We start from the raw sequence: 22,949 nt of genomic DNA on the forward strand, positions 1-22,949 counted from the left end.
CTAGAAATCAGGTCTGTAGGCCCCCTTGCAACTCCCTAACTAAATTCAAGCCTTTCAAATTCGTCCATCCTCATGCCTCCATGCTTGCACTATCCAATCTTGGCCCAAAAATGCTCTAGAATGCTCCAAATTGCTTCTTTTTGCATACTTTGACACTAAAACCTGAAATTACACGAAAATAACTTTAAACACTATAATTAACATAGTTTAGCTAATTAAATGCAAGAAAACAAGCTAAATAAGTCGTATAAATATGCTCCTATCATTACCTCCCAAGAAGCGCTTGCTTTAACGTCTTCCAGCCGGACGAATATGCCATGCTAAGCTTCATTAGGTCCCATGGCTTGGACTTGATCTTTGAATGGAAGGTGATACTTGAAATGATCCGGTAATGGTTTAAATTCAAGATTGGGTGCCTGAATCATCAACAACCTGTTAGTATGAAACGAAATTGAAATTGGAGGAGGTGGTTTACCTATGTGCTCCAATAAGAACTCAAGGATAAACACATCTTCTTTGAACGTTTCAGGGACTTTGCACTCAGCCAGATTTGGTGTGAGGATTGGTCCTTGTCCTGTGTCATAAAATTCAACTTCCTTGGGGTTGTTTGCCCCAAGAACATCCTCTTTGACGAATTCTTGATATTCCATACTTTGCACCTTTGGAAGGGCTTCCAAGATGTCTTTTTCACTTTCTTCTTCCTTGGAATTCATGAACCTGCAAGGAATAGGGACATTGGGTGGAATGGGGTTAGACAGAATTAAATTTGGAACAACCTTACCTGAATTGGATGGCGTAGGAGCAATAGGTGCCTGCGGCAAAGGTGTTTCCACCCTTGCCGTGGGTTGGGTGTGTTCCTCTTCCTCAAATTGCAATCTTTCATCTTCCTTGTAATTTGATTTTGATGGTTTAGGGTCTGTTCCAACTTCCTTGCTACTTCTCAAGATGATTTCATTGGCAGTTTCAAATCCTCCCTTCGGATTTGCAATGGTTGAACTAGGCAACTTGCCTTGCTCTCTGAATTGGCCCATGAACTCTGCTATCTGCCCTACTTGCTTTTCTAATTCATCAACCTTTTTGTCCCCATTTTGCATTCCCTGCGCCATAGAAGTTAGTAATTGAAAAATTTGATCATTGTCTATGGATGAACCTGATTTGGGTTGTGTAGGTTGTGCTTGGGGTGGTGTGGGTGCATACGGCCTTTGGTAGAATCCCTCATATGGCTGCCAATATTTGAAGGAAAATTTATGTCCTAGCTAAGAACATGTAAAGAACATTTGTATACATAGGCAAACTATTAACAAATTAAAGTAGGCATGCATCCAAAAACAATTCATAAAACCCATGACTTTCAAAGCCTAGTATATGGTGAACCATAAGACTCTTTAACAATATTAAAGAGAATAAGAATTTAGAGATTCTTTACCCTTGAAGCTCATCCTTGATTGCACAAGGGATTCACCCAAGTGGAGGGCCTTCAAGTCACCTCCTTGCTCCTTGGATCTTCCTTGTGATTTCCTCCCTTTTAGTGCCCCTTTTCTTCTTTGAGGATTTGAGGATTTGTTCTCCAAAACACCAAAGGTTTGGTGTCTCTAAGTCTCCACACCAAAGATGTAGTGTGAAGATGAAATGGATGACTTAGGGAAGAAAAGATTGCTAGATGTTCCTCCCCTAAGTGGCCGGCCTCTATGTTGAAAATGAGAGAAAATGTTTCACCCAAATTCTATTAGAAAACCCTAATTAGAAACAAAGCTATAAAGATGAATTTATACTTCATCTCTTAGGTTAGTGGCAAACTTGCAATTAAGCAAGTTCCCACTACCCTTGATATGGCCGGCCCTTCAAGTGTTATTAGGCTTAATTGCCCATTTTGTTTTAGTTGTCATACAACTTAAACATAATGGGCCTTGTGGACCAAAACGTTTTTGTGCCCCAAAGCCCAAAACTAACTTAAACGCCCAATACGAACGTTTCGTATAATTAATTAACTATTTAATTAATCTTGACCATTCCTCAATTAAACCATTTAATCGCTTATCCATTTCATATAATTTCTCCACTTATATCCTTACTCGGTGTACGATCCATTAGGTTCCAATTAGCGAGGTAGTGGGCGATGTTACTCTTAACGATCGATTGTGAATTGAAACCACATTTCAATTCTCCCTTAAAATTAGTGTTTGCTAATCTTTAGGGCTTCCACAAACCATGGGTGACGCCTAGCAGCATGTCATGGTTACCCAAGCTAAGTAGAAGTGGTTGGAGAACCTATCCAGTTACAACTACAATGCAATACGGTCCTTCTCTAATACAATACTCTTAATCACATTGTTTAAGTGATAGTTTGTTTCATGTCTACTATCCAATGTGATACTTCTCTATATGATTCAATTGAATAAGATTTGGAACAAGCTTCCTAAGTCATATTCATATGCTTTGACCAAAGACTCTCGAATCATATCTTAGAGTATTCTCCTTCCACCATGGAAGGTTAAAGATCCCTTGTTGTGCAATCATATGCCTACATGACTAGATAGCTTGACCCCAACAATGCCGTGGACAATTCCAATGGAATGCCGTTGACATAATCAAAGATCAAGGACCTAACCATTAGACATCAATGATGCCTCAAGTCAAAGGACTACTTTGCATATTGCAACTATTGAGTTCTCACATGACATGCATGTTCGAACTCTCGTTTGATCGTTGTTCAGTGTACTCGATTACTCTGTCGAGCACCTATGTGTTTGCCTTAGTGTCCAACACCAAATGACTTGAGACTAGTTCATACTCACGCTTGAGTCGACATAACACATACTAACCTTAGCGGATTGTCAATGCCCAATTGGCAATCCTATGGCTAGGAACGTTTTAGGAATAAACATAAGAGAAAGGTCTCGTTAATTTAACTAACTTAAATCACTTGTCTCTTAGATCAAATACATTCCTTGGATTCCCTTATTGCTTAAACACAAGATACAATAAATAGTGATTAACAATAAGTTTTGCCCTTCATTAAACATATAAATGTTTAATACATTAAGTATTCCAAAAAGCTATTACATCAAATGAGTGGCTTTGTGGGCATACTTCCAACAATCTCCCACTTGCACTCAAAGCCATCTTCCCATGTATCTAATACCCATCTTTTCCATATGACGGTCAAGCTGGATTTGAGACATTGGCTTTGTTAGTGGATCTGCTACGTTATCGGCTGAAGCAACTTTGAGGATGTTGACTTTCCCCTCGGCAGCATATCTTCTAATGATATTAAAACGCCTATCAAAATGCTTGTTCTTTTGATGTGCGCTGGGTTCCTTGGCTTGAGCTATCGCCCCATTATTATCACAGTACAAAGTTACTGGTGACGTAATGGTTGGAACCACTCCAAGTTCAGTGATGAACTTCTTCATCCAGAATGCTTCTTTGCTGGCTTCAGCTGCAGCGACATATTCAGCCTCTGTCGTGGAATCAGCAATTACACTTTGTTTCTTGCTTTTCCAACTGACAGCCTCACCATTCAGAGTGAATACATATCCGGAGTTGGAACTTCTATCATCAACGTCAGATTGGAAATCTGCGTCTGTATAGCCTTCCACTCTCAACTCTGTCGCTCCTCTATAAACGAGGAACATGTCCTTAGTTCTTCTTAAGTACTTAAGGACCGTCTTGACAGCTGCCCAGTGTTCTGATCCTGGGTTAGATTGATATCTAGTAATGCTCACAGCATATGCGATATCAGGCCTTGTGCATATCATGGCATACATGAGACTTCCTATGGTAGAAGCATAAGGAATAGTATTCATTTGCCGTATCTCTTCAGGAGTCTTAGGTCCCATGGACTTAGAAAGGTGAATTCCATGTCTCATAGGAAGAAAACCTTTCTTAGATTGTTCCATCTGGAACCTACTTAGCACCTTATCAATGTACATAGATTGGGATAATCCAATTAATTTTCTGGATCTATCACGATAGAGCTTTATCCCAAGTACATAAGATGCATCTCCTAAATCTTTCATGTGGAAGGTTTTGGACAACCACACTTTTACAGAAGAAAGTACTGCAGTGTCATTCCCGAATAGTAATATGTCATCTACATATAACACTAGGAATACAACTGCTTCCCCAACGACTTTTTGATAAACACAATTGTCGTCTTCATTTTGAGTAAAACCAAACGATTTGATTTCAGTATCAAAACGAATGTTCCAGCTCCTGGAGGCTTGCTTAAGTCCATAAATGGACCTCTGAAGCTTGCATACCTTAGTCTTTTCAGACTTGGACACGAAACCTTCGGGTTGAGCCATATAAAGCTCTTCCTCTAGGTAGCCGTTTAGAAAGGCTGTCTTCACATCCATTTGCCAGATTTCATAATCATGGTACGCAGCTATAGCAAGCAAAATCCGAATGGACTTAATCATGGCTACAGGAAAGAAAATTTCTTCATAGTCAATCCCTTCTCGTTGCCTGTAACCCTTGGCTACTAGTCTAGCCTTATAAGTCTCCACGTTCCCATCAACGCCTATCTTCCTCTTGAATACCCATTTATTTCCAACAGGTACTATACCTTCTGGAGGGTCTACAAGAGTCCAGACCTGATTTTGATACATGGAATCCATCTCGAATTTCATGGCCTCATGCCATCTCTTTGAATCAATGTCGGACATTGCTTCTTTGTAGTCCCTAGGGTCCTCCTTTGTGTCATTGTCACCCAGAAAGTACAATTCCGCAAAGTCATTGTCTAAGCCATACCTCTTAGGTGGCTTACTAACCCTTTCAGATCTACGTGGAGCTTGGGGTCCCGGAACAGGGTTGTCATTATGTCTTGTGCTTGTTTGTGTTTCATCTTTAATCTCATTAATTTCCATCGTTTTACTTATAGTTTCTTTCAGAACAAATTCGTCCTCTAGAAACTTAGCAGTTCTGGCGACAAAGACTTTCTGGTCGTCAGGATGGTAGAACTCATATCCCATAGTTTCTCTAGGATATCCCACAAAATAGCACCTTTCTGATCTCGTTTCAAGCTTAGTAGCTTCAAGCTTCTTGACATATGCTTCACAACCCCAAATCTTAATGTGATTAAGACTTGGCTTTCTTCCATGCCATATCTCATAGGGCGTTTGTGAAACTGATTTGGAAGGTACTCTATTAAGCAAGTAAGCTGCTGTATATAGAGCGTATCCCCAGAATGTTACTGGCAGATCAGCGGAACTCATCATAGAACGAACCATGTTCATCAAGGTTCGATTTCTCCTTTCAGAAACTCCATTAAGTTGTGGAGTTCCCGGCGGAGTCCACTGTGATTTTATTCCACACTCTTTGAGATAATCTAGGAATTCATTACTCAGATATTCACCCCCTCGATCTGATCTTAGGATTTTTATCTGTTTCCCAGTTTGCTTCTCAACTTCATTCTTGAATTCTTTGAACCTTTCAAAGGATTCTGACTTGTACTTTATAAGATACACATAGCCAAACCGAGAGTGATCGTCGGTGAATGTGATATAGTAGGAGAAACCTCCTCTCGATGTAGTAGACATAGGTCCACATACGTCAGTGTGGATTAACCCTAGAATTTCAGTGGCACGCTCTCCTTTCCCAGTGAATGGAGATTTGGTCATCTTCCCTTTCAAACAGCATTCACAAGTACCCATCTGGTCATTACCTAATGGGCGAACATATCCTTCTTTCGACATCTTGCGAATCTTTTCAAGGTTCACATGTCCAAGTTTAAGATGCCACATCCTTTCTTGGTTAACTTCTTCTCTAGCCCTTTTGGGTTTTAAGGTATTCCCGCTTTCAATACAGTGCATCCCACTATTCGTCTCTAGGTGAAAAAGTCCCTCTATCATATTACCATGAGAGATAATACGACCGTTCAAGTATAAAGTGCAACTCATTTTGTCAAACAATACTGAGTGCCCATCTCGTAAAAGCTTAGAGATAGAAATCAAATTCTTTATACATGAAGGAAAATATAAACAATTTTTAAGTTCCAGGACTTCCCCAGAGGGTAGGTTAAGCATGTAGGTGCCTATTGCTTTTGCAGAGATTTTAGCGCCGTTCCCAACTCGCACAACCATCTCCCCATTGCGTAGTGTCTTGCTCCCTGCTAGTCCCTACATCGTATTGCAGATATGTTGACTAGCGCCTGAATCAAATATCCAAGAATTGGAGCTCACTGTAAAAGCACTTTCTATGACCGAAATAGTCTCTTCAAAAGTTCGTGTCATAAGGCTCGTAATGCGCACCCTGTATTTCTTCTTCCAACGTTCATCCTTTCCACAATGAAAGCATGTTCCTTTGGATTTCTTTGCCTTCTTCTTACGTATCCTTTTCCTTGTTTTTGCATTCTCACTCCCACTGTCCTTTTTGAAACCTTTTTCAAATTTACAGCACATGTCAATCATCTCGTTAAAAATATGATCGAATCTATTCACTTTATAGTTTACAATAAACTTAGTGAAATCATCCGAGAGATATGCAAGGAAAAAGTCTTGGGCCATTTTGTCAAGTATAATGGTGGGTAGTATTTTAGGCATGTCGTTAACTACATAACATAACAGAAATCGTATTAGATTGTTGATTAATGATGTGAGAATTACTTGACACTCAAATTAAACCCTCGTTTGACAATTGTAGTAGAATGGATAAGTGAGGGATCGTTCTAGACCGGGGATTAGGAGGGCTTGCTAACACCTTCTAAATTGACTTAAAAACATAAAAACTAAATTAAAACAGATTTAAGACACTTGGGAACAAGGAAATAAAAAAGGGGGTTTTAGTTTTGACGAAGTTGAAATAAACAAACAAAATGCAAAAATGGACAGATTGTAAACAAGTGTTGTGAAACAAGATGGTTGGTGAATTAGCTAGAGGTTCTTTCTCCACACATGATATTTATGCATATGAATCAATTTCCAGTTATTCCTTCATTGAATTATGAACGACAATGCCCCAAATTAACCGTGACATCACTAGTTAACCCTCAAATTTTCCTTAAATTATTGGATTGGATGGCATCATTCGACAACCCAAAACATTCTCAAAAGTTCCCTACATGTCATCATAATAGAGATACAATCAACGATCATTAAGAATAATGAAAACCATAAGCATTGACAAAGCATTTGCAACTATGACATCATGTTACTCATGCTAAGAATTAAACTTAACGCGATCGTGACAAGCGACCTTCACTACTTTCAAGTATAAGTTAGTAACGATTATGTGAAACCTTCTTAAACTTTAGCCACATATTCATGCATGCTAATTAAGTGTCGACCCTCAATCAACAAACACAAATAAGTTAATCATCAAATAGTTAAGCCAATTGCATTCACGAATCAAGAGTTCATAACCGGAATTCATCAATTCATATCACATAAATAATCATGGTATTGAAATCACCCCTAGCCAAAAAGGGTTTAGTCCCTCATATTTGCAATAAAACAGATACAAACAAATTTAGACATAGAATAACAAAGTAGAAAACACCTAGAACGTTCCAACAACTCCAATTGAAGAGCCAAACAATTGCACAGAATCTGTCCCCTTTCCCTTGCTTGCGGCAGGTTGTGTAGGTGTAGTTTCTGGGCTATTTTGATGATGTAGAATGGAATGGGGAAGGTGTAGAGGCACGGCAAGGGTAGTAGGGTGAGTATGGATGAGTGTTTGAGGGTTGGAAGAAGGTGGAAGGCTCGGCAAGGAGGGAGGAAGGCTGCGGCAAGGCTAAGGGTTTTCTGCAGTGCTGTTTTTATTTTCTGGAATGTAGAATGAGTTCTAGGGTATGTCATTCGGCCAAGGGGGTTAAATTATGTATATATAGGCATCCAAAACCCTAGGGCAATCAGATTAGGTCCTTTAAAAACCCAAATCCATCAGAAATTAGGTTAAAACAATTGGGTTTTTAAGTGGAACAAGGCCTAAGGTGCGGCAAGGGCTAGGGTGAGTGAATGGGCTTCCTAAAATACCTTGCAAAGCAAGGAAATCAAGTCAATGGACCCTAGGTGCCACGGCAAGGGTTAGGGGAAAAGGAATGGCCCATCTAAGAGCCTAAAGCCGAGAATAGAAAGTTTCGAAAATGGAAATTTCCAAGAATGGAAACTTCCAACTTAAGAAACTTTGATCTCCAATTCCAAATTCTTTGTTCTTCACTTTCATTTCTTCATCCGTCTTGAATTTCCAATCTTCACATCACCATTCACTTCTTGGCTCAAATGCACTTCGAATTCATCCTCTCGTTTAGCTCCAAGCATGTCCAAACCAACATAGGCCCAACTTGCTCCAAAACGCTCCAAAATGCACCTTAATGCATATTAGGCCCTTAAAACCTGAAAACACACAAAAGTAGTTTAAAGAGCTAAAATAACTAAGAACTAACAATGTAAATGCACGAAAACAAGCATACTAAGTCGCATAAATATGCTTGTACCAATTAACTACTTGATTGGGTCTTGAATCAAATAGTACCACCCACTATTTTTGGCAAACTCCACATCCCTCAATGGAATTCAAGAGTTATATTGAACTCTTAGTGGGGCATGGGAGACTCACCATTACCAAGCCCACCTCACGATGATACGATGTTGGTTAGCAAAAATAATGATGAGAGAATAACGCTTTACTCATTTACAACGTTTGTAATTACTCATCTTGTTTGGCCTCTAGAGAATGTTGCCTCACGATGATACGATGTTGGCACTATTGCACTTAGTTAAGTTATTCCCACCATGCTTAGTTCGTGTAGGGGTTCAAGAATAACCTCACGATGATACGATGTTGGCTATCCTCGTTGCCTACACTTACCTCATCATATGTTTATGGACTCCTCCTGAGTGCAAGCATGCACTTTGTACTCCCCCATGATAGGGTGAAGCCGGTGTACAAGTCACAAACGATTGAAGCCCACCACGGTGGAAGGCCTACGAAGAAATGTTCAAAACATCTCTCGTTTATCAACTTAATATTCGTTTGTTGAGGGAGTAGTTTTGGGCTACATCAAAAACATTTTAATCATATTAAAAGAACATGGCCCTATCATAACTATTGGTCCAAGTTAATATGATTTAGTAGCATATAATACTCCCACTGTTTCGTTTGAAACAAGCGAGACTATATGGAACTACTAACGAACGCATTGCATCCTCATATGGACTATATAGTCATATTAGGTTTTAGGATGATTATGAACCGTTTGATTTAATCCAACATGAGCCTTGTGTTGGACCTTGGGTTTAAGGTAGATAGTTGTTGATTTTAGTTACGCGTTTAATCCGATTAAACCGTTATTTCCTATTGGGCGTTGGACCCAACTATTCCAATTTGCATACATATAAACAAAGAGGAATACATGAAATAATAAGAAGGGCTTATGCCCTTTTACAACACAAATAATGGGCTTATGCCCTTTACAACAAATTGAAGGACTTATGCCCAATACAACAACTTGAATTAATCAAATTACATTCAAATCTACATTACTTAAAAACCCAAGCATTCATAATGTAAATCAGCCAATCACATAGCTCAATTATCGAGGCATTTGGTTCATAATCACCCTTTTCTTAATCAATCAAATTAACTAAGAAAGCAACTTTAAACAATTGGTTTTTGGATCCATAGAATTGATTTAAATGGAACTAAACATAATGAAAATCCAATTCTCATTAAAGAGACAAAACAATTTTTGTTCTCATTTTATTTGGGCCATTTTGCAAAAAACACAAACTTTTGGACCAAAATACAAATACACAAAAGTATCAAAACTTTATATAATTGCACAAAAGTACCCCACTAGAGGGGTGGCCGGCCAAGGATAGAAACATTGAGATTTTTGATAAAAAAAAAATTTGTAAGTGGATTTTGGTGGGTGAGATTAAAGATGGTGGGGATGGTTTGAAAAGAAAATATATCTTTGATATAATTAAAGCCATTTAATCATTTCTTACCAACAATCATCACCCATCAACTAATATTCAAAAATATATCTTTGACATAATTAAAGCCATTTAATCATTTCTCACCAATAATCATCACCCATCAACTAATAATCAAAACTTTATGTAAAACATAAAACTTTTGAATCAAAACTTCAAAACTTTTTGTTCTTGGTAAGAACTTCAAGAAATATGAAGAACATACATGAAAACTCATAATAGCTCCATGGATGTTTTCTTTCACCAAAAACTCAAATTTTCACAACTCAAAAGAGGGTTAATATCCTAGGGTACTTAGGGGTTCCAAAAAGCACTTTAAAACCATTTTAACAAGCCTAACATGAACCCAAAAAATCACCCTTTGGATTTGGCCGAAAATCCCAAAATACTTGGCACCAAATTTTAGTTCCAATATTCATGCTTGTATGAACTACATCTACAACATTTGAGATGCTAAATTTTCAAACAAAATTTATATTCAAAGCAAGAACAAAGCTTGTAACATTTACAACATTTAAATCACATATTATGAAAAATCACAAAACCCAAAAGGATCCACCATAAACTAGGCCTAGGCTCTGATACCACTTGAAGGAAAATTTATGTCCTAGCTAAGAACATGTAAAGAACATTTGAATACATAGGCAAACTATTAACAAATTAAAGTAGGCATGCATCCAAAAACAATTCATAAAACCCATGACTTTCAAAGCCTAGTATATGGTGAACCATAAGACTCTTTAACAATATTAAAGAGAATAAGAATTTAGAGATTCTTTACCCTTGAAGCTCATCCTTGATTGCATAAGGGATTCACCCAAGTGGAGGGCCTTCAAGTCACCTCCTTGCTTCTTGGATCTTCCTTGTGATTTCCTCCCTTTTAGTGCCCCTTTTCTTCTTTGAGGATTTGAGGATTTGTTCTCCAAAACACCAAAGGTTTGGTGTCTCTAAGTCTCCACACCAAAGATGTAGTGTGAAGATGAAATGGATGACTTAGGGAAGAAAAGATTGCTAGATGTTCCTCCCCTAAGTGGTCGGCCTCTATGTTGAAAATGAGAGAAAATGTTTCACCCAATTTTTATTAGAAAACCCTAATTAGAAACAAAGCTATAAAGATGACTTTATACTTCATCTCTTAGGTTAGTGGCAAACTTGCAATTAAGCAAGTTCCCACTACCCTTGATATGGCCGGCCCTTCAAGTGTTATTGGGCTTAATTGCCCATTTTGTTTTAGTTGTCATACAACTTAAACATAATGGGCCTTGTGGACCAAAACGTTTTTGTGCCCCGAAGCCCAAAACTAACTTAAATGCCCAATACAAACGTTTCGTATAATTAATTAACTATTTAATTAATCTTGACCATTCTTCAATTAAACCATTTAATCGCTTATCCATTTCATATAATTTCTTCACTTATATCCTTACTCGGTGTACGATCCATTAGGTTCCAATTAGCGAGGTAGTGGGCGATGTTACTCTTAACGATCGATTGTGAATTGAAACCACATTTCAATTCTCCCTTAAAATTAGTGTTTGCTAATCTTTAGGGCTTCCACAAACCATGGGTGACGCCTAGCAGCATGTCATGGTTACCCAAGCTAAGTAGAAGTGGTTGGAGAACCTATCCAGTTACAACTACAATGCAATACGGTCCTTCTCTAATACAATACTCTTAATCACGTTGTTTAAGTGATAGTTTGTTTCATGTCTACTATCCAATGTGATACTTCTCTATATGATTCAATTGAATAAGATTTGGAACAAGCTTCCTAAGTCATATTCATATGTTTTGGCCAAAGACTCTCGAATCATATCTTAGAGTATTCTCCTTCCACCATGGAAGGTTAGAGATCCCTTGTTGTGCATTCATATGCCTACATGACTAGATAGCTTGACCCCAACAATGCCGTGGACATTCCAATGGAATGCCGTTGACATAATCAAAGATCAAGGACCTAACCATTAGACATCAATGATGCCTCAAGTCAAAGGACTACTTTGCATATTGCAACTATTGAGTTCTCACATGACATGCATGTTCGAACTCTCGTTTGATCGTTGTTCAGTGTACTTGATTACTCTTTCGAGCACCTATGTGTTTGCCTTAGTGTCCAACACCAAATGACTTGAGACTAGTTCATACTCACGCTTGAGTCGACATAACACATACTAACCTTAGCGGATTGTCAATGCCCAATTGGCAATCCTATGGCTAGGAACGTTTTAGGAATGAACATAAGAGAAAGGTCTCGTTAATTTAACTAACTTAAATCACTTGTCTCTTAGATCAAATACATTCCTTGGATTCCCTTACTGCTTAAACACAAGATACAATAAATAGTGATTAACAATAAGTTTTGCCCTTCATTAAACATATAAAAGTTTAATACATTAAGTATTCCAAAAAGCTTTTACATCAAATGAGTGGCTTTGTGGGCATACTTCCAACAATATTCTCCTTGTTGAATTTGTTGAGATTCCCACCACATAGAGTTTGAATGATCACTCCAATCTGAATTGTACATGTTGGAAAACAAATTGTTCCCTGATTGATTATGATCTTGATAACCCCAAGTACTGACATTCTCCCAACCTCTTTGTGGACATTGATTTGCTTGATATTCTTGCATAGAAGAAGCACCAAATGTAGGGACACTTTGCATTGTGGACCCTTCGGCATACTGTGAGAACAGAGAAGTAAGATTCGCTATTTGAGCTTGAAGATTAGCAATTGCCATGTCTTGCTTCTCTAGTACCTGAAATCAAAGAAATAAAACTAATTCAAATATCAAAAGAAAAATAAACAAACAAACAGAGGGATTAGCAATTTTACTAATCCCCGGCAACGGCGCCAAAATTTGATGCAAAAATTAACTTAACACACAAATTAACCCTCTTTTGACAATTGTAGCATATAAATAAGTAGGGATCGTTCTTACACCGGGGATTAGGAGGGATTGCTAAACACTCTAAACTGACTCAAATAAATAAAATTAACCTTTAAAACACTTAAACTCACGTAAAAAGATTCAAACACGTTCACAAGACTCAAAATAGGCTAAAAACACTCGAAACTGCCTTAAAAACACAATCTGGGCAGTTTTGAGCCTAAACACAAACTTGGACGAAAATTGGTTCTAACTTGACTCAAAACTCTTAAAAACACAATCTAAAACATATTTGGACCAATTAGACACCCTAAGACAATTGGGGATTTGGTTTTGGACGAAAATAAACAAAACAAAACAAATATGTAAACTAGGCAGATTTGGGCGAAATTGATAGAATTAAGTGGATGGTGAGATGGCTAGGAGGTTTTTCTCCACACATGGCATACTTGCACATAATACAGTTTCCAGTTGCTTAATCAATGAATTTATGAACCTCCACACCCCAAGTTAATTAGGTACGCTTAAATTAACTCTCAGATTTCCCTTAGGTCATTGAATTGAATGGAAATAGCGCATTGCAATCAAATTATTCCTTAAAAGTTTTCTATATGAAAGCGCATAATAGAAAAACAATCAAAGATCATTAGGTTCTATGGAAATCATAGGTGTTGACGAGGCATTCATAACTATGAAAGCGCATGATACTTATGCCAAGAATTTACTTAACATGATTGTGACCAACAATCTTAACTACTCATGAATATAAGTTCCCAACGATTAGGTGAAGTTTCCTTATACCCTAGCATCATATTTATGCATGCAAATTAAGTGTGCACTCTCAATTCATATACATAAACAAGTTTTAATTAAAACAGATAAGTAAATTGAATTCACCATTCATGAAATCACAACTGAAAGTAATCAAATCATCATGCAAATATAACCATGGTTTCGAAATTCCCCCTAGCCAAAAGGGGATTAGTTCCTCATGCTTGCAAAACAAAGAGTATTGAATTTAAACATTGAAATCATAAGAAAGATTACACCTAAACGTTCAGCAATTCCAAGATGGATTTGATGCACGGCTTGGCTCTCTTCCTCCTCCTTGCTGCGGCACAAAGTGTGTGTGGTGGAATTGGGGGTTTTGGATGGTGTTTCCTTGTTTAGAGGGATGGAGGATGGTTGATTATGGTGGGGAAGGTGCGGCAGAGGTGTATGGATGTGTAGGAAGGTGTATGGAGGTCAAGAATGGAGAATGGAGGTGCGGCACAAGGGTTTTCTGTCTAGCATAGGGTGTGGTACGAATTTTTGGCTGAAATTATGCTTATATAGTCCTAGGGTTAAGTAGATTAGGGTTAGACTTAACAGATTCTATCGATTAGGGCCCTAGAATTCGGCCATGGGTTGTCAAATCCACTTAGGAAGAGGTTTTTGGCCCACATAGTTTTATAAAAGGATTTGTATACCCAAATCCACAAGGATTAGGCCTTGGAAATCAGAATCCCAAAAGGATTGGGCCTAGGAAGGTGCGGCTGATTTAGGGGAGAGGTTTGCTTGGCTTGCAAGGCAAGGCAAAGCCTTCTAGAATGGTTTGGGGCGCCACTTTTCTAGGGCTTATAAAAAGAATGGGTTTTGTGGCTGATTTGGGCCTTCTAGACTAGGATTCTTCTAGAAATAGGTTCTAGAATTATCCATTTAGGTCCCCATGCAATTAGGATTAAGACATGATAAGGTTTGGATAGGATAAGATGAGATAAGGTTTGGATAATGTTTTGGATAATGTTGGATAAGGTTAGATAAGGTTTTGGATAATGTTTCCTCTTTTGATCACATTTCTAGCCTCTTGAAGTCCAAATTCGTCCATCCATGTTGGCCCATATGTAAGCTATCCACATAGTGTCCAAAATTGCTCCAAAATGCACCAAAATGCCCTTTCTTGATACTTTACCCCATAGGACCTACAAACACACGAAATTGAGTTGTAATGCGACATTAACTAAGAAATAATAGCATAAATGCACAAGAATAAGCTAGTTAAGTCGCCTAAATATGCTCCTATCAAAAGCCTAGGTCTTCTCCTTGTAAATGCAAGCATTCTCATACGCTTCCAGCTGAATCTCTTCAAGTTCATTCAATTGAAGCTTCCTATGAATTCTAGCCGCATCTATGTCCATGTTGAATGTTTTGATCGCCCAATGTGCCTTGTGTTCTAGCTCCACGGGGAGATGGTATGTTTTGCCATAGACTAGCCGAAATGGTGACATCCAAATGGGTGTTTTGTAGGCCGTACGATAGGCCCACAATGCATCCTCCAAACGTGATGTGAAATATTCTAACACTCAAATTAAACCCTATTTGTGACAATTGTAGTAGATATGTAAGTAGAGATCGTTCTAGCCTGGAGATTAACTAGGGATACTAATCTATATAAATAAGGCTCAAAAATACTAAACTAGACCCTATAGAGTCAAAACTAACTTTAGACACTTAAAACAGCAAACAATACTCAAAAAGACTCAATTTTAGACTCAATAAGTGCCTTGGATGAAAATAGAACTCAACTTGACTCAAAAGACAAGAACTTTATAGAAAACACTTTTGAAAAACGAATTTAAGTAAAATAAATGGGTGAAAAGCTTGTTAGAGGGTCCTTCTCGACACATGATATATGCATACAAACCAATGTCCAGTTATTATTCCTTTAGACTATGAATGACAACGACCCAAATTAGTTGCATCGCACAACTAACCTTCAAGTTTTCCTTATTTCATTGAATTAGATGCAATACGCATCTAAACCAAATTATCTTTTTCAAGTTCTTTATATAAGACACATAACAAAGATACATATCAAAAGTCATTAAGTTTTGTGAAAACTATAAGCATTGACAAGGCATTCATCACTATGAAACGCATGAGACTCATACCAAGGATTTACTTAACACGATTGTGACTAGTAACCTCCACTACTCGTGAATATAAGTGAATAACTGTTACGTGAAACCCCCTTATACTCTAGCATCAAATTCATGCATGCAAATTAAGTGTTAACCCCCAACCCACATACATAAACCAGTTTTAATAACTTAGATAAGCAAATCACATTCATGCCATAAGAAACAATAACTGGATGGAATCAATTCATATAAAACATATAATCATGGCTTCGAATTCACCTCTAACTAAAAAGAAATTAGTTCCACATGTTCGCAAAACAAAGATAATTAAACTTAAACATTAAAAACAAAGAGAGAATACACCTAGTGATGCGAGAATTATACGCACACAAATTAAAACCCTCTTGTGACAATTGTAGTATAAGTATAAGTAGGGATCGTTCTGGACCGGGGATTAGGAGGGATTGTTAATCACTAGGATTTGACTTCAAAAACGTAAAAACAAGTTTAAAACACTATTTGATGCGAAGAATGCAAAACTAAAAATAAGAAAGATTAAGACTAAGACTTAAACAAAATATGGGGGGGGGGATTTAGGTTTGGACGAGATTAAACTAAAATGGATAGATTGCAAAGAAAACAAATTGTAAATACGAATTTGATGGAAATGAATGGATGGGAAGCTAGCTAAGGGGTTCATCTCCACGCATGTTATACTTGCATACAAAACGATTTCTAATTGCTTTTCAATAAACCATGAATTCTCAACACCCCGGGTTAATTAGGTCCGCTTAAATTAACCGTCAAGTTTTCCTTAAGTTAATGAATTGGATGATTGCATACGACAACCCAAAGCATTCCTCACAAGTTCCCTACATGAATTGCATAATAGAGATACAAGCAAGAATCATTAAGCATCATGAAAACTATAAGTGTTGACGAGGCATTCGTTACTATGATTGCATGAAACTTATGCCAAGAATTTGTTTAACGCGATTGTTTATAAGCAACCTCCACTACTTGTGAATATAAGTTCATAACTATTACGTGAAACTCACTTATATTCTAGCGTCAAATTCATGCATGAAAATTAAGCGTGCATTCTCAATAAACATACATAAATAGGTTATCAATCAAACAGTTAAACAAATTGAATTCACAACTTATGAAATGTAATTAGAAGTAATCAAATCATATTGCAAGCATAAACATATATTTCGAATCACCCCCTAGCTAAGGGGGGTTTAGTTCCTCATACGTACAAAACAAAGAGAATTGAAATTAAACATTGAAATCAAAGAAACGCCTAAACATTCCAACAACTCAAACTTGAATTGTATGAACGTTTAGGCCCTCTTCTCTTCCTCTTTATTGTGGCACAAGGTCTAAGGGATGTTGTTGGTGTGTTGAATGGATTGGGGAATTATGGAAATGGATGAGGAGTGGTGTTTGGATTATAAGGGAATGGGGACTCACGGCTAGGGAAGAATGGATGTGTTTGTGGTGTGTTGTGTATGAAAATGAGATGTGTTTAGGTAATGGGAATGCAAGGGTTTTTATAGGAGGAATAGAGGTGTATATGGCTGTTTGTTTAAGCATTTATATGGCTGAAATGTGGTGGAAAAACAGCTAGGAAAGTTGTGGAAAGCTGGAAAGCATGTGGCAAGCTGGAATTGCATAAGGAACCCACGGCACAAAGGGATTTGGCTGCTGGAATGGGTTGTTTTGCACGGCTCATTGTTGGAGAATGAATGTGTGGCTGCATGGTTGAATGATTAAAGTGCATGTGGGTGAATATGTGGTTGAAATGATGAAGAGAAGTTGCTGAAAATCTAAGGGGAAGGCACGGCAAGGATTTCAGGATGCATGTGTGTTGGTGTGTTGTGTGATTGTTTTGTGGTGAATGGGATTGTGGTTGAATGATTAAGTGGCTGAATTAAAGAATGGGAGTGAATGATTAAAGATGCATGTGGATGAATTATACAATGGGAAAGAGTGGAAAAACAGCTAGATTGTTGGTGGAAAGGCAAGGGAATACACGGCAAGGTGTTTTGTGAATGATGGCAGGTTGTGTGATGGTGTTGTTGTGCATGTGTAAGCTGGAATTGAAAAAGGGAAGACCATGTGCACGGCAAAGAAGGATTTGTGGTGAAATGGATGAATGATTAAGAGTGCATGTGGGTGATTTGTGGTGCAATGATGAAGAGAAGTTGCTGAAAATCTAAGGGGAATGCATGTGACTTATTTATGAAGGGAATGCATGTGACTTGGCTGAAATGAAAGGGAATGCACGGCATGGGATGTTTGTTGGTGTAAATGTGGCTAAATGGTTTAATTAATGGGAGTGCATGTGGATTAAAGGGGGAAGGTATGGTTATGATAAGTGATAAGTGAATGGAAGTGATAAGTGAATGAAAGTGATAAGTGATAAGTGAATGGAAGTGATAAGTGATAAGTGAATGGAAGTAATAAGTGATAAGTGAATGGTTTGATCTTCAATTTCGTCCATCTACTTGGCTTTAAGCATATGCAATCCATTCCAATCTCTAATTTGCTCCAAAAGGCATCCTTTTGCATACTTTGCCCTTAGAACCTGAAAACATACAAAAGAAGCATAAAGGACTAAAATAACTAAAGAAACATAATGTAAATGCACGAGAACTAGCCATTTAAGTAGCATGAATATGCTCCTATCAAATTCCCCCACACTTAGCTTTTGCTAGTCCTCGAGCAAAACAGAAAAAAACAAAACAAAACGAAACAAAACAAAACAAGTAAAACACAACCTAAACCTTCCAACAATCGTCTTAGGGATTTCCAATGCACATGACATGTTAAAAATCATCATTCCCACAGATTTTAGTCATCTTCACACTTAAGTACATTCTTAATCATAGTCACCACATACTATTTCACAATTAAGCATTTAAAACCATGTTTTGAATATAGTAACATGCCTTAGAGAATTTGTTCAATTTCTCACAAGATATGCACTCAATTTTCACTCAGATTTTCTGACTACACACCCTACACTAAGTATATGTGAGAAGATTGATGTAAACATGAAAACGAACACTCACATATATGTATCACAAAGAAAGCAATTTCTGGAGTTAATAAGCATGTTTAGATATGATCTCATGAATGGAATGCTACCACTTAGATGCGAGAACCAGTGACACCATATGCTCATACCAAGTTCAAACTCTACAAATTGAAATGCACAACACTCAAGATAGAAGACAAGGGTTGTAATGGGGCTTGGGGTGTTTGGCTAACAAAGAAGGGATATGGAAAACAAAGGTTCTTAAAGAAATAGTGAGCAAAGCATTCGAATCGACTTAGAATTCACTTTTGAATGCAGAAATCAACTTTTAATCTCAAAGGGAAGTTTCAAGCAATCAATTAGGGCCGAATTCAACGTTTTGGACCCTTCCTTCAACAAACAACACTTGAGAATACTTTTTCACATCTTTTCAACTCCTTTTTTTTTTTTTTTTTTTTTTTTTTCTTTCTTTTCTTTGCCGTGCCTCATTCAAGACTTTTGGCATACCCATATATCAAGAATCCTTCCCCCACACTTGTTTTCTGCAATGCAATGATCAAAAGGAATTCATCTTGAGTTGTGCTTTTACTATGCTTCAAGAACAAAGGTATGGGTGGTCCTACTCTAGGCTAGGTGAGGATAATTGTGGGTTAACAAAGAAAGTAGGCTACACAAGGCTCATCGGGGTTAAATCCTATAAAACAAATTGTAGACATCGAAATTTCGGTGAAACAAATGTTCACCAACGCATTAAAGTTCTGACGTGTCGAGGCATACATGGCATACGCCACGTGTTGTACAAATTGTACACATGGCGTGTGACTCAACAAAATAGGAAGAAATACCCTTGAAGGATTAAACAAGTTTTTCTTCTCATTTTGGGCAATGACAAGGCAAGTACATTTCAATCCATTGAGGATCAAAACAAGTTTTTCTTCTCATGTTGGGCAATGACAAGGCAAGCACACTTCAATCCATTACGGATCAAAGTAAGTTTTTCTCATTTGGGCAATGACAAAGCATACACATTTCAAGTTTAAAATGGTGTTAAGTGGGAAATTAGGCCATAAGTTACACCACTTCAAGTTTAAAATGGTATTAAGTGGGAATTTAGGCCATAAGTTACACCACTTCAAGTTTAAAATGGTATTAAGTGGGAAATTAGGCCATAAGTTACACCACTTCAATTTCAATATTGCATTAAGTGGGAAAATTAGGCAATGGTGCTTGGAAAGGAAAAAAATATTTTTGTGGTGGTGATTCATTCTCAAAGCCTATAAATAGGCTTCTCCATCAAGGTATCAAGCATCAACCAATTCACAAATACATTTCTCTACTCCCAAAATGGAAGAGAATACTCCCCACACATCCAAAATCCTTGAAGCTTTGAAACTCTAAAGCTCTCAAGCATCCAACCCCCAAAATCCCAAGAATCCCGAAGAATGGAGAAAGCACTCTTCATTCTTCGTCAAATCCTCCTTCAAGATCAAGCCCCGACGGCCCTTGAAGAACTTCCACCAACTCAAGATCAAGCCCCGACGGCCCTTGAAGAAAGTGTTCATCGTTCATCCTAAGATCAAGCCCCAACGGCCCTTTGGATCAACAAACACACACCAAAAACCTTGAAGCCTTAAAGTTCTAAAGCTCTCAAGAAAATCCCGAAGGATTAAGAAAGCCCTCTTCATTCTTCGTCAAATCCTCCTTCAAGATTAAGCCCCGACGACCCTTGAAGAACTTCCACCAATTCAAGATCAAGCCCCGACGGCCCTTGAAGAAAGTGTTCATTATTCATCATCGTTCATCCTAAGATCAAGCCCCAACGGCCCTTTGGATCAACAACATGAACAAATCCACACATCCAACCGTTCTTCAAGATCAAGCCCAAAAGCTCTTGAAGATCCGCTCATCCATCAACCTTCAAGATCAAGCCCAAAAGCCCTTGAAGAAATCCACACAACCATTATTCAAGATCAAGCCCCGACGGCCCTTGAAGAAAGTGTTCATCGTTCATCATCCATTCATCCTTAGATCAAGCCCCGACGGCCCCTTGGATCAACAAACAAATCCACACATCTATTCTTCAAGATTAAGCCCAAAAGCCCTTGAAGATCCGCTCATGCATCAACCTTCAAGATCAAGCCCAAAAGCCCTTGAAGAAATCCACACAACCATTATTCAAGATCAAGCCCCGACGGCCCTTGAAGAAAGTGTTCATCGTTCATCATCCGTTCATCCTTAGATCAAGCCCCAACGGCCCCTTGGATCAACAAACGAATCCACACATCTATTCTTCAAGATCAAGCCCAAAAGCCCTTGAAGAAAACCAACTGTTCATTCAAGATCAAGCCTCGACGGCCCTTGAAGAAAACCAACCGTTCTTCAAGATTAAGCCCAAAAGCCCTTGAAGATCCGCTCATCCATCAACCTTCAAGATCAAGCCCAAAAGCCCTTGAAGAAATCCACATAACCATTATTCAAGATCAAGCCCCGACGGCCCTTTGGATCAACAACTCATCCACAAACCTACACCCTACGAAGATAGAATCAGAGGACCAAATTTGAGAGAGATCGTAACCCCAAAATCATTAAACACAAAATATTATTTTGTACACGTTATTCTTGTTTCTTGTTTCAAGGAACTTTCGTGTTCACAAATTTGGCACGCCCGGTGGGACATCTCTACCTTTCATCTCTATCCTCAAATCATCGAAAAACGCAAATGGCATCAAGAAAAGATCAAGCTGTTCCTGCAATCAAAGCAAAGAACAAGAACATCATCGCCGCAAGTGGTGATATTTCGGGCACCATAACCCGAAGTAAGGCAAGAGCTCTTTTTGTCGCGGCTTCCGCCCCTGCATTAACTCTGTCAAAGGAACAAGAGCACCTGAGGCACGAGCCTGTGATCATCCTAGCCTCGCTAAGGGCATCAAGAGGGGAAAGCCTGAGGAAATACTCAGAGTCCCTACTCTCCGACGCTGATTTGAGCGGCAGTACAACCATGCAAGTCATGACCACTGGAGTAACTTCAATCGAGGAGCAGCTTGATAGGAGCATATTTAGGCGACTTACTTAGCTTGTTTTCGTGCATCTATGTTGTTAATTCATAGTTGTTTTAGTAGTTTAAGCCATTTTCGTGTGTTTTTAGGTTCATATGGCTAAGGAAGCAAAAAGATGCATTTTGGAGCAGTTTGGAGCAAAATTGGGCTTGGAATGGATAGCATATGATTGGAGCCAAAGTGTTGGACGAATTTGAAGGCCTTGTATTCATTTTGGACATAAAACAAAGGGCCTAGCCCATTCTCTCTTAAACCAACCCCAAGGCCATGCATTTCCTTCCAATTCCAAAGCCCACAATCACTTCAAAAGCCATGCAAAGAACCATCCATTCCATCAAAAACAATCCATCAATTCACATGCAAAACCACCATTAACACACATGCACCCAAACAAAGCCAACCTAGCTAACCCTACATGCATTTCTTTATTCATTCTTCATCACATGCATTCATCATAATTTCCAACACAAAACAGCCAACACATGCAACAAAACAACTCCTTTGCCGTGAGCTTCCCAATTCCTTTCCAACATCTCACATGCATTTCCACCTTCCTACTTCATCATTTCACCACATTCTCCCTCTTTAACTCACATGCATTCATTATTCATTCACTTTGCATTCCCTTTGCAATTACACCCCACATGTCCATTTAATCATTCAACCACATTCCCATTTACCACAAAACAAATCACACAACATTACCCAATGCCGTGCACTCTCCATCACAATTTCAGCTTTCCTCCTTGCAATTCCACATGCATTCACTTCATCATTACACCACCACTCATTCTTTAATCCACATGCACATTCAATCATTCACTCAAGCACCCTTGTGCCATGTTTCCCCCTTTGTTCCCACCCATCACATGCATCATCATCAAACAAACAAGCCTTTGCCGTGGGCTTTCCATACATTTCCAGCTTTCCCTTTTATTTCCACATGCAATTCTTCATCATTGCAGCCACAAACACCTTAAACAAACAGCCATATACATCTCCACTCCTCCTATAAATACCCTTGCATTCATTCATTCACCATATCATCTCATTCACAACACAACACACCACAAACACTTCCATTTTCTTCCTTAGCCGTGAGTGTCTCTCCATTTTCTG

The sequence above is a fragment of a genome, unplaced genomic scaffold, assembly GCF_019419815.1.
Source record: "Pyrus x bretschneideri cultivar Hongxiangsu unplaced genomic scaffold, Pyrus_bretschneideri_v1 Contig120, whole genome shotgun sequence".
Lineage (NCBI taxonomy): Eukaryota > Viridiplantae > Streptophyta > Magnoliopsida > Rosales > Rosaceae > Pyrus > Pyrus x bretschneideri.